The sequence below is a fragment of the Sparus aurata genome, unplaced genomic scaffold (genome assembly GCF_900880675.1).
Source record: "Sparus aurata unplaced genomic scaffold, fSpaAur1.1, whole genome shotgun sequence".
NCBI classification, from domain to species: domain Eukaryota; kingdom Metazoa; phylum Chordata; class Actinopteri; order Spariformes; family Sparidae; genus Sparus; species Sparus aurata.
The window spans coordinates 250766-261525 of record NW_022045100.1 but is presented as its reverse complement, the minus strand read 5'-3'; positions in this window follow the sequence as shown (position 1 = coordinate 261525).

Below are 10760 nucleotides of genomic sequence, written 5' to 3'. Positions count from 1 at the left end.
TGTCATCTTTCTGTTGTTGTCAGACAGTTTGATGTTTCTGTCGACTGTGTTTGTTTCGACTGTGAGCTCACAGGAATCTGATGGAGAGAAAAAGACACAACACAGCTGCAGTTATTAATGTGTCATCAGTGTGATGATGACATCACAGATGTGAATGAGTGATGTCACAGTGTTTTCATGAATGAAAGTAAAAAGACACTCACACTTCCTCAGACCTGGTGTCAACCATCGGACTCCAGCAGGCTCCACCCTGAAAGGAGGAGGGGGGTCAGAGCAGCACATCCTCTTTCAGCATGCAAACATGGACATGACATGACTCTCATACACAGAAACACAATCTGTCCATCAGGCTGCTTCTCCCTGTTCTCCCTGAACCTCTTCACCTCTGCCACTCTCCTCACACACTGAGAGTGAGCCACAGGATGTTGGTGTGTGTGAAAGAGGACCACAACATCTGAGAACACACACAAACCTCCTGTTGGATTTATCACTTCATCTTTATTTTATTGGATGTTGTTGCTGTTTCCTGTGGGCGACCTTACGCTTGCTGTTTGATCCAATGTCAACTTGTGCTTATGTTTCTATATTATAGGACTTTTGTATTTGGACGTCAGAACTTTTGAGGTCCGATTCCTGTTTGAAGCTTGGAGGGCTTTTCTTAATCTCAGCTGCACAGTCTGCTTTTTGTTCTTGCTGTGTTTCTGCTGCTTTGTTTTACTGTGCAAAGAAACAAATACAATTTATACGTAATAAATCAATCAGAAAACATTGGACGTTGGTTCCCGCCCTCTGCCACAAAACCAAGTGACAGAGACTCCCAGACTGTTTCCCTCCAGAACCTCACAAGTGTCACTGAACCGGTTTGTGATAGAAACAGTTTCATGGTTTCATGTGTTGACATGTTCATGTTACTATAGTTTGGTGCTGGATTGATATCTGATGTATATTACAGCAGTAATAGTTACTGTGAGGAAAACTTCATGTCATGTTTGATGCCATTAAAAGCAGAAACAATGACAGAAAATGTCTCTTAGTCTGAAATCTGCTGTGGTGAACATGATGTGTCCAGATGTGACCAGAGGAACATCTGACTATGAAGCCAGGAATCTGTCTTTCTTTCTGTCTGTCTGTGGTTCACGTCTCCAGAACTGTTAGCTAACGTTAGCTAGCTAGCTAAAAGTTCAAATGAAGCAGGACTCGCGTGACTAACGGCTGTTAGCTAACGTTGGCGGCCTTTAACCAGCTAGCTAACGTTCGCTAACATTAGCTACGTTAGTGGCCGTTAGCGCGCTAGCTATCGATAGCGACCGTTAGCTAGCGCGCTAACGGCCGCTAATGTTAGCTGGCTAGCTAATATTAGCGTTAGCTAATGAAGCAGAACTCAAGTGACTAACGGCCGTTAGCTAGCTAGCTACTTCAGAACCCCTCACACATTTTGTTACACTTTGAGACACCAAAAATGAGCGCAGGTGTATTTTGCTTATTTTTGTTGACATGTTATGTGTTTACAACTTGTTTGGAGTCCTGTTGTGGTAAATTCGGTGGGCCATATTTTCCAGAAATTCCATCACTCTTTGCAGCTGTGAAGACTCTCATTTCAGATAAGGTCACAGAGAGCTCAGGCTGTGAAGGTGAAAGTGAATATGAGGCCAGTGTTGCTCTACAATCACCACCTCCTTAACCCACATCTCCCAAACCAACATCAGTAAGTACATTTTTGTAATGATCAATTAAAAACATAAAACATTCTGTCACTGGTGATTTTCTTTGTTTTTATTCCTGTTTCTTTCCTTCCTACAATTAATTAGGTGCAACTAGGGAATGAGACTCCACCGGAGTGTCTGCTCATTGTTGGGGGACTATAAAAGCTCAACCCACAGTGAAAGGAAAGGCCCGCACCCTTCTGCTGGGCCTGTTCAGCACTGATGTCCTACTGAAGTCCAACCTGACGGGAGGGGTCAACAAGGTCGGTCCATCTGCAGAGAGACGCAGCCTCTGGACCCCAAGAAGCTTAAAGCTTTACTCAGTAAGACAGTAAAAAAAATGTTTAATGGATTAATATATTTTGCTTAAGTTATTGTAAATGGTAAAGGGTAACAAACCTCGGGTTATTCACCACCTGTGTCTACAGACACCAGCGTTACAGCCCAGATGTGCATTTTTATTCAGATGATGTTTACAGATATGACTGTAAAAGAGGAGCTGTTAACATTACTGCTCATGAAAGAACACACGTGGTGAGAGGACATTTTTCAGTCATTCAAAGACTTTCAGGAGAAAACCAGCAGCAGCTCCTGGTGTGTAAACTGTGCAGTATTGACGGCTGTTTGTCACCTATGTGCATTACTGCTGTCAATGTTTATGTGCAGCACCAAGGGTTACATTACTCTCTCAATATCAGTTATGCATTGTGTTATATTAAGTATACTCAGTGTATGTATAAATAAAGAGATGTTTAGTATATTTTATGTAGGTAGATCATTTCGACCTGGTCATTTTGAAAGTAGCTCACAAGTTAAAACAGTGTGTGCACCCTGCTCTACAACATCCCTGTTGGCAAAATGATGACAAAATAAAAGCTGCATCTTTTCAATCAAACCTGTATCCATCTGCAGCGTCTTTCACGTTTGTCTGCAATAATCTAGTTTTCACATGGCAGCTTTAAGATACAACACTGGTGCTGAACAATCAACAATTAACATGAGCTGCAGACTCTTGAAGATGCTCTGTCTTTGCATCATGATGCATCTTATAATGGAGACATTTCATCACCTCTAATACATTTATGTTGCTTTTACAATTTGTAAGTTGTTTGAAAGTGAACTGAACAAGACCAAAGAGGAAAATGTAAGTTATGAAAATAGTTGTTAGCTGCAGCTCTATAACTTGTGACAACAAACACTACTCTGTGTTGTGTTGGTAGGGAGTGAGTCTCTCTGGTATGTGACAGAGCTACGAGCACGTTGCTGCAGTCCCAGTAAAGTGCTGCTGTTATTACTGTAGTCGGACATAAAGTGTGTGGATAGACTCAGTTAGTGACTGAAACCATGTGTTGTTTGCTGCCACAGAAGACAAATTAAAAGTCCATTCATGCAACGTTGTCACGCCATCTTCCTGCATACAACACTTCCTATAAATCTTTCAAAATGAAGGTCCTGCATTATGTAGTTATTCAACAGATTTTACTTTGAAGCAGCAAAATCAGGAAACATTGGATTTCCACCAGCTGCACTTTAACAGACTCCAGAACAGCTGAGAGTGAAACTGAGTCAGCAGCTACGAGCCAGGCTGAAGTAAATTACAACACCATTAAACCAGAGGTCCACCAACTACTGTAGAGAGCTGCAGCTCTGCACAGGTCACATATCATGTTAATCAATGGAGCAGATGATTGATCACTGAATGTCTTCTTCTGTCATTTGATTTAGCTGGTGGTGCAAAACACTGAAACTTTCCTGCCCCTGCAGGCTGTTATAATGATAACTACCCAAACGCAGAAGCGGTTCATCAATTCTCTGCCGTTGGTCGCTCACACAGAGTGAAGCAGCTCCGCCTTGATTACAAACTGACGTGTAATTCACACAGAAAGCCGACGCTGCGGCTCCTATAGAGGCGTGACCTACACATCATGATGATGACGTCAGTGTGTGTTTAAGGTGTTTCCCCGTTTTCATTCTGTCAATCTAAACCCTCGAATAGTTTATAATCATATGGATGTTGTTATAATGTGTAGTGATTTAGAGCTAAAAACGTTACTTTGTCACTTTCAAGGATAATTGGTGGGTCAGGATCTCAATTACATAAGTAAATAATTTCCATCAGTAAATTCCACGCTGTCTGACTCACTAACGGGGATGGAGGCTGTTTTCTGGGGGAAAATTCACTGAAGTCACATGGATCTGCTGTATTTTCTTGCTCAGCTTTTGTTGGGTCCTGTAACTTTGGTTTGTGGGACATTTCTCTTTACTTAGTTGAGTGAAGGACCTGTGTTGTTATCAGACTGTCAGACCGACACGCCCTCGATATGCACAGCTGGCTTATTTATTCACACTGGTTCAGTTCGTCAATAATGCGCCCCTGATGCTACCTCCAGAGGCGGATCAGCGCCGGGGCGAAATTTCACCCATTGCTGCCTCCGAGAAATTCACACAGAGGCGGAGAATTGGCAGTGTGCAGTGTGAATTGGGCTACTGACTGTCTGTGGCTGCAGCAGGACTCTACATACCTGAGAGTGTCCAGTCTCCAGCCTGGATCCTCCAGTCGAGCAGACAGCTGCTTCACTCCTGAGTCTCCTGGATGATTGTAGCTCAGGTCCAGCTCTCTCAGATGGGAGGGGTTGGAGTCCAGAGCTGAGGCCAGAGAAGTACAGCCTTCCTCTGTGATCAGACAGCCTGACAGCCTGCAGACACACAAAACAACACACATCACAGATCAGCTGAGAGTCCTGATAATTCAGTGCACATCTGTGTTGAAGGGTTTAACATTTATTATATTAATTATCTTAGTTTTCAATAATCAGCACTAAACATTGAGTATAACTGAAACTGATGGAAATGCCATTAGTTTTGCAAATATTTGGCCATGAACCAACATATTGTACAGATTAAAATGATGACCTGATGATGGCAAGAAAAGTAATTACAGTTCATCCTGAGGGAAGCATATATTTTAATATATATATTATAGTAAGTTGTCAGACTGTGAACACTATCAGAACATCACACTCCTTTCCACACAGATGTCGTCTCACCTCTGTTGTGGCTCTGTTACTACCTCGGTAGGAGGATCAGAGGTGGAATGAAACTGTTTCCCAATTCCACCTTTGTAACTTTCACACCTACAGTAAGGTGGAATATCGATGCAAGATTCCTGCCTTGAAAAGGCAGTGTGAATGATCTCTCTCTCTCTCTCTCTCTCGACCCAACCAGTTGAGACAGATGGCGTCTCACTACTTAGTCCGGTTGTGCTTGAGATTTCTGATTGTTAAAAGTCATTTTTTTCATGCCACTGTAACAACTGCTTGCTCATGAGGAAAATGTTGGGTCTCTGAAATAAATTGAATTATATCAGGAGTATCATCAATACCTGCTCCAATTGTAAGGTTACATGAACTAATGACATAAAATAATGAATCCTGACCTGAGAGTTTCAAGGACACAGTGTGGACTCTTCAGTTCAGCAGAAAGTAGCTTCACTCCTGAATCCTGCAGGTTGTTGTTACTCAGGTCCAGTTCTCTCAGACTAGAGGACTGGGAGCTCAGAACTGAGGACAGAGCTCCACAGCTTCTCTCTGAGAGGTTACAGTCACTCAGTCTGGATAAAGAATAATGAACAGAACATGAAAATTATTTGTATTTGGGTCAATAACAGCACATTTACTGCATGATGAAAAAACTTCTCCACACTTACAGAACTTTCTTGGAGGCTTTGACCACTGGCAGCAGCCTCAGAAGAGCCTCCTCTGAAGCAGAATATTTCTTCAGGTCAAACACGTCCAGATCTTCTTCTGATGACAGTAAGATGAAGACCAGAGCTGACCACTGAGCAGGAGACAGTTTATCTGTGGAGAGACGTCCTGAACTCAGGGACTGTTGGATCTCCTCCACTAGAGAACGATCGTTCAGTTCATTCAGACAGTGGAACAGATTGATGCTTCTCTCTGGCGACAGATTCTCACTGATCTTCCTCTTCATGTACTCGACTGTTTGCTGATTGGTTTTTGAGCTTCTACCTGTCTGTGTCTGCAGACCTTGGAGGAGATTCTGATTGGTCTGCAGTGAAAGACCCAGGAGGAAGCGAAGGAACAAGTCCAGATGTCCATTTGGACTCTGTAAGGCCTTGTCCACAGCACTCTGGTAGAACCGTGTTGATTTGTCTCCAAAGACTTCAGGCCGCCAGGATTTTGACTGCTCTTTATCTGACAGTAGATTGACTCTAGAGTTGATGAATGTCAGATGGACATGAAGAGCAGCCAGAAACTCCTGAACACTGAGATGGATGAAGCAGAACACCCTGTCCTGGTACAGTCCTCTCTCCTCTTTAAAGATCTGTGTGAACACTCCTGAGTACACTGAGGCTGCTCTGATATCGATGCCACACTCTCTCAGGTCTGATTCATAGAAGATCAGGTTTCCTTTCTGCAACTGATCACAAGCCAGTTTTCCCAGAGACTTAATCATCTTCCTGCTCTTTTTTTTCCAGTGTGGATCTGTCTCAGCTCCTCCATCATACTTGACGTTCTTCACTTTGGCCTGAACCACCAGGAAGTGGATGTACATCTCAGTCAGGGTCTTGGGCAGCTCTCCTCCCTCTCTGGTCTTCAACACATCCTCAAGAACTGTAGCAGTGATCCAGCAGAAGACTGGGATGTGGCACATGATGTGGAGGCTTCTTGATGTCTTGATGTGGGAGATGATTCTGCTGGCCTGCTCCTCATCTCTGAATCTCTTCCTGAAGTACTCCTCCTTCTGTGTGTCAGTGAATCCTCTGACCTCTGTCACCATGTCAACACACCCAGGAGGGATCTGATTGGCTGCTGCAGGTCGTGTGGTTATCCAGAGGCGAGCAGAGGGAAGCAGTTTCCCCCTGATGAGGTTTGTCAGCAGCACATCCACTGAGGTGGACTCTCTAACATCAGTCAGGATCTCAGTGTTGTGGAAGTCCAGAGGAAGTCGACACTCATCCAGACCGTCAAAGATGAACACAACCTGGAACTCTTCAAACCTGCAGATTTCTTTGGTTTCAGTGAAGAAGTGATGAACAAGTTCCACCAAGCTGAACTTTTTCTCTTTCAGCACATTCAGCTCTCTGAAAGTAAATGGAAATGTGAACTGTATGTCCTGGTTGGCTTTGTCTTCAGCCCAGTCCAGAGTGAACTTCTGTGTTAAGACTGTTTTCCCGATGCCAGCCACTCCCTTTGTCATCACTGTTCTGATTGGTTCATCTCTTCCAGGTGAGGCTTTAAAGATATCTTCTTGTCTGACTGTTGTTTCTGGTCTGGCTGGTTTCCTGGATGCTGTTTCAATCTGTCTGACCTCATGTTCATCATTGACCTCTGCAGTCCCTCCCTCTGTGATGTAGAGCTCTGTGTAGATCTGATTCAGAAGGGTTGGGTTTCCTGCTTTAGCGATCCCCTCAAACACACACTGGAACTTCTTCTGAAGGTTAGATTTAAATTTACGCCGATAAACTCCAGAATGACTTTCTAAATAAACACAACAAAAAGTTAAATGAGTTATTGATATTATTGATGAGTTATGAAGAAAATATGTCAATTTCCCTCCCGTAAAGATTTTATATATGAACAGATTCATCATCATCAGTCTTCAGTAAACGTCTCATTGATCCATCATGTTAAATCTTTAGTGAAATCCTCTTACTGCTCTGCAGACAGTCAGCCAGCTCCTCCTGCTTCATTCTCCTCAGGAAGTGAAGTGTGATCTTCAGAAATGCCTCTCTGCTGCTCCTCCTCTGCTCTTCATCCTCACCATCCAACACGTCCTCATCGTCCCTCTGACTCTCTGAGCATTCTGGGTAATCTGAACTCAGAACCATCTGGACCTTCTTCAGCTCGTTCTTCACAAAAGTGACGATGTTCTCCTCCAGCAGCTGAAACAGAATATTATGTGAATGACAACATTTAACATCAGATCCATGTTGGACAGATTCACCACTGGTCTGTAAAGTGCAGCACTGAGATTATTGTGAACAGACTGGATGTAAAAGTAATTGTTGTTCATGTACAGACCATAAATATGGAGTCCAGGTGTGTCTGATGCTGCTGGACAGACGGACCTCTGGGAACCTCTGAGCTCTCCTGGTCGACTCTGTGGAGGAATCATGAAGAATCAGTCACATTGTGTCTGTCCACTCAGAGACAAACACAAGCTGAAGGTCATGTGGAAGAAGCCTCAAATCCCTGTTGTAATAAATGAGGAGGAGGCGGAGATGCTTTGACACCTCCATGTTTTGTTGGGGTGCAACTGAATAACAAGTTGAGCTGGTCGGACAACACTGAAGCCTTCAACAGGAAAGGACAGATCAGGCTGTTCTTTCTGAGGAGGCTCAGGTCCTTCAATGTTTGCACTCGGCTGCTACGGATGTTCTACCAGTCTGTGGTTCAGTGTCATATCTGCTGTGGTGGATGGGGAGGCGGCATCAGCAGCTGTGGTACAAACAAATTGAATAAGCTGGACAGGAAGGCCAGCTCTGTGGTGGGGATGGAACTGGACAGTCTGGAGGCTGGAGCAAAACTAACACACCAGAGAACAGTGAGGGGAAAACACTGGCTTCATGGTTCCTTGCAAGCCGGAGGTCAGAATTCCTGTCTTCCAATCTAAAAGCGTCCAAGTGGATCTGATCAGAGAAACGTGGACACTCGCTGCAAACAGGTGTTTGAATCAAATCAAATCAAATCAATCTTTATTTGTATGGCGCTTTTCATACAGAAGAGTAGCTCAAAGTGCCTTACAGGGATTCAAAACAACAACAGAAAAGAGAAACAGCAAATAAAAATCAAGAGAAGAAAATTTAAAGAACCCAACCCTCCCACCCCCACAGACATGCATAGAGACATACACAAATACATACACACTCAAACACACACTCACACATACGCACGCAGACACACAGACTCATACACTCACACTAGAGGTCGACCGATAGTGGATTTTTAAAGGCCGATATAATAACGATAGATTGGAGCAGGAAAAAGCCGATAGCCGATTAATCGGCCGCTATCACTCACTCCACCCTCCCCCCCGTGAAAAAATTCAACACTGTTGGAAATGAACAATCTTTGACTTTATTAGCAGCAACTGTTTTACTGAACAGCTAAGTCAACGTAATAAATATCCCAATATATAAAATCTCGAAGTGAACATCAAACTCAAAGTAATAAATACCTAAATAAATAAATAAATCTGGATAAATTAAGTGATCCTTCACATTTTGTGAGTGATGGCACTGTGTGCCATAAAAAATAATAATCACAAAATAACACTGGTTAAACAAGGCATATAGTGAAGGGATTTGAACTGTGATTTTCTCATCCTCCCATAGTCAGGCTGTAACCACTAACCAGCTAGGGATGGTATGTTAGGATTTTATCTTTATCTTATCCATACTCTTAACAGTCCTGTTCTTTATCACTACTAAAGAATGGTTTGTTTTTTAATTATCTTTTTTTTAAAAGAATAAATTCAGAACAGGAATTCCTTTATATTTCAAATATAACTACATATTGTTTCCACTGCAGCAACAGTAAAGTTTACAACAGCAAAGTCACTATATAAACTCCGTAATATCTGGAAACAAATCGAGGGGGGGGGCGGCTGGTTTTTCTCAGCCAGCAGCTAAAGTTTACAAGAAATTGCCAAATTTTAAGATTCATGGCAAACTAAGATGAACAGACTACACACAGACAGCTTTCATTTTAGCGTGTTCTTAACAAGCTGTTAATTGTTAGCTTAACAAGCACTGTGGTCGTGTAAAACGTGCCGGTGCAAATGTCGCTGTTTATGCTGAAATATGATGCACGTTTATGCTAGTTGAACAAGTGCTACTTATTGCCTGCGCAAAGGACATTATGTTTGTTGACTTTCAACTCGTGAAGGTTTTATTGCACTTACAATTACGCGTGTCGCCGTCTCCACCTGGTCACTTCTCTCCTCTTTCTCCTGCACACAGCAGCAGAGAGAGGAGAGGAGCAGCCCCGCCCGTCAGTGATCAGCTACCTTTGGGGGGGGCCAACCACACTAAGAGCCATCCCAGTCCAAGGCTGCAGAGAGTGCTGCCACAGGAACCACCCCAACCCGGGCAGACAGGAGGCCCCACACCACAGTGCGGAGCCCTCTAGCTACCCGGGCCGAAACCGCCCATGGGACAGCACCCGCAACGGCCAGACCAGAGACAACTCCCAGTCTGGCAGGCCCCCATGAGGAAACATTGGAGATTGAAAACTGACAGTCTAAAACAGTAAAATAGAGCAAAAAGCATAGAGGCTTAAAACACGAGGGACTAAGACATAAAAGCATAGAGGCTAAAAACACAAACTCTTTTTGGGAAGGCCAGAGAGCAGGGCATTACAGTGGAAAGTCTGTGAACTTCACATCAACTACAGCAGCTGATTTAACAGTTGAGAAAACTTAAAGTAAAGACAGGAGGAGTCGGCTGCTAACACATACTGTCAAAGACTGAGACTGAGCTCAGATCAACTGAATCAAAGTGAGAATGACAACTACAAATGGTTTTACTGCACATTTCACAAACAAACACTATATGAAGTCAAAAATGATCAAGAGGTTAAAAGTAATTGTTCACTTTGTGCACTAGTGATGGCTTGGTCGCGAGCAAATCAGTTCAAACGAACGACTCTTTAATGCAAACTTACTGACCTGATTCCCTGTTTCACTTCTCTCACGTTTGTTCTCACAGACCAGTTGCTGTGTTGTTCACTGTTTAGTTATCAGAGTGGTGAGTAGGGGTGTGCCAAAATATCGATACTACGATATATTGCGATATTTCGTCTTGAGGTACGTTATTGATACACTGGTGCCAAATATCGATATATAAAAATATTTAAAAAATTATTATTATTATTTATTTTATTTTTTTTGGCCCACCACCACCACCCCTCTTCAGAGGACAGCTTTATCTTTATTCAAACATAGGTATACAACCAAATAAAATTTAAAAAATGGTTTAAGTAGCTCTGAAACCCACACATATAGAAATTTAATGATAGTTGTGGTCAGTGTGTG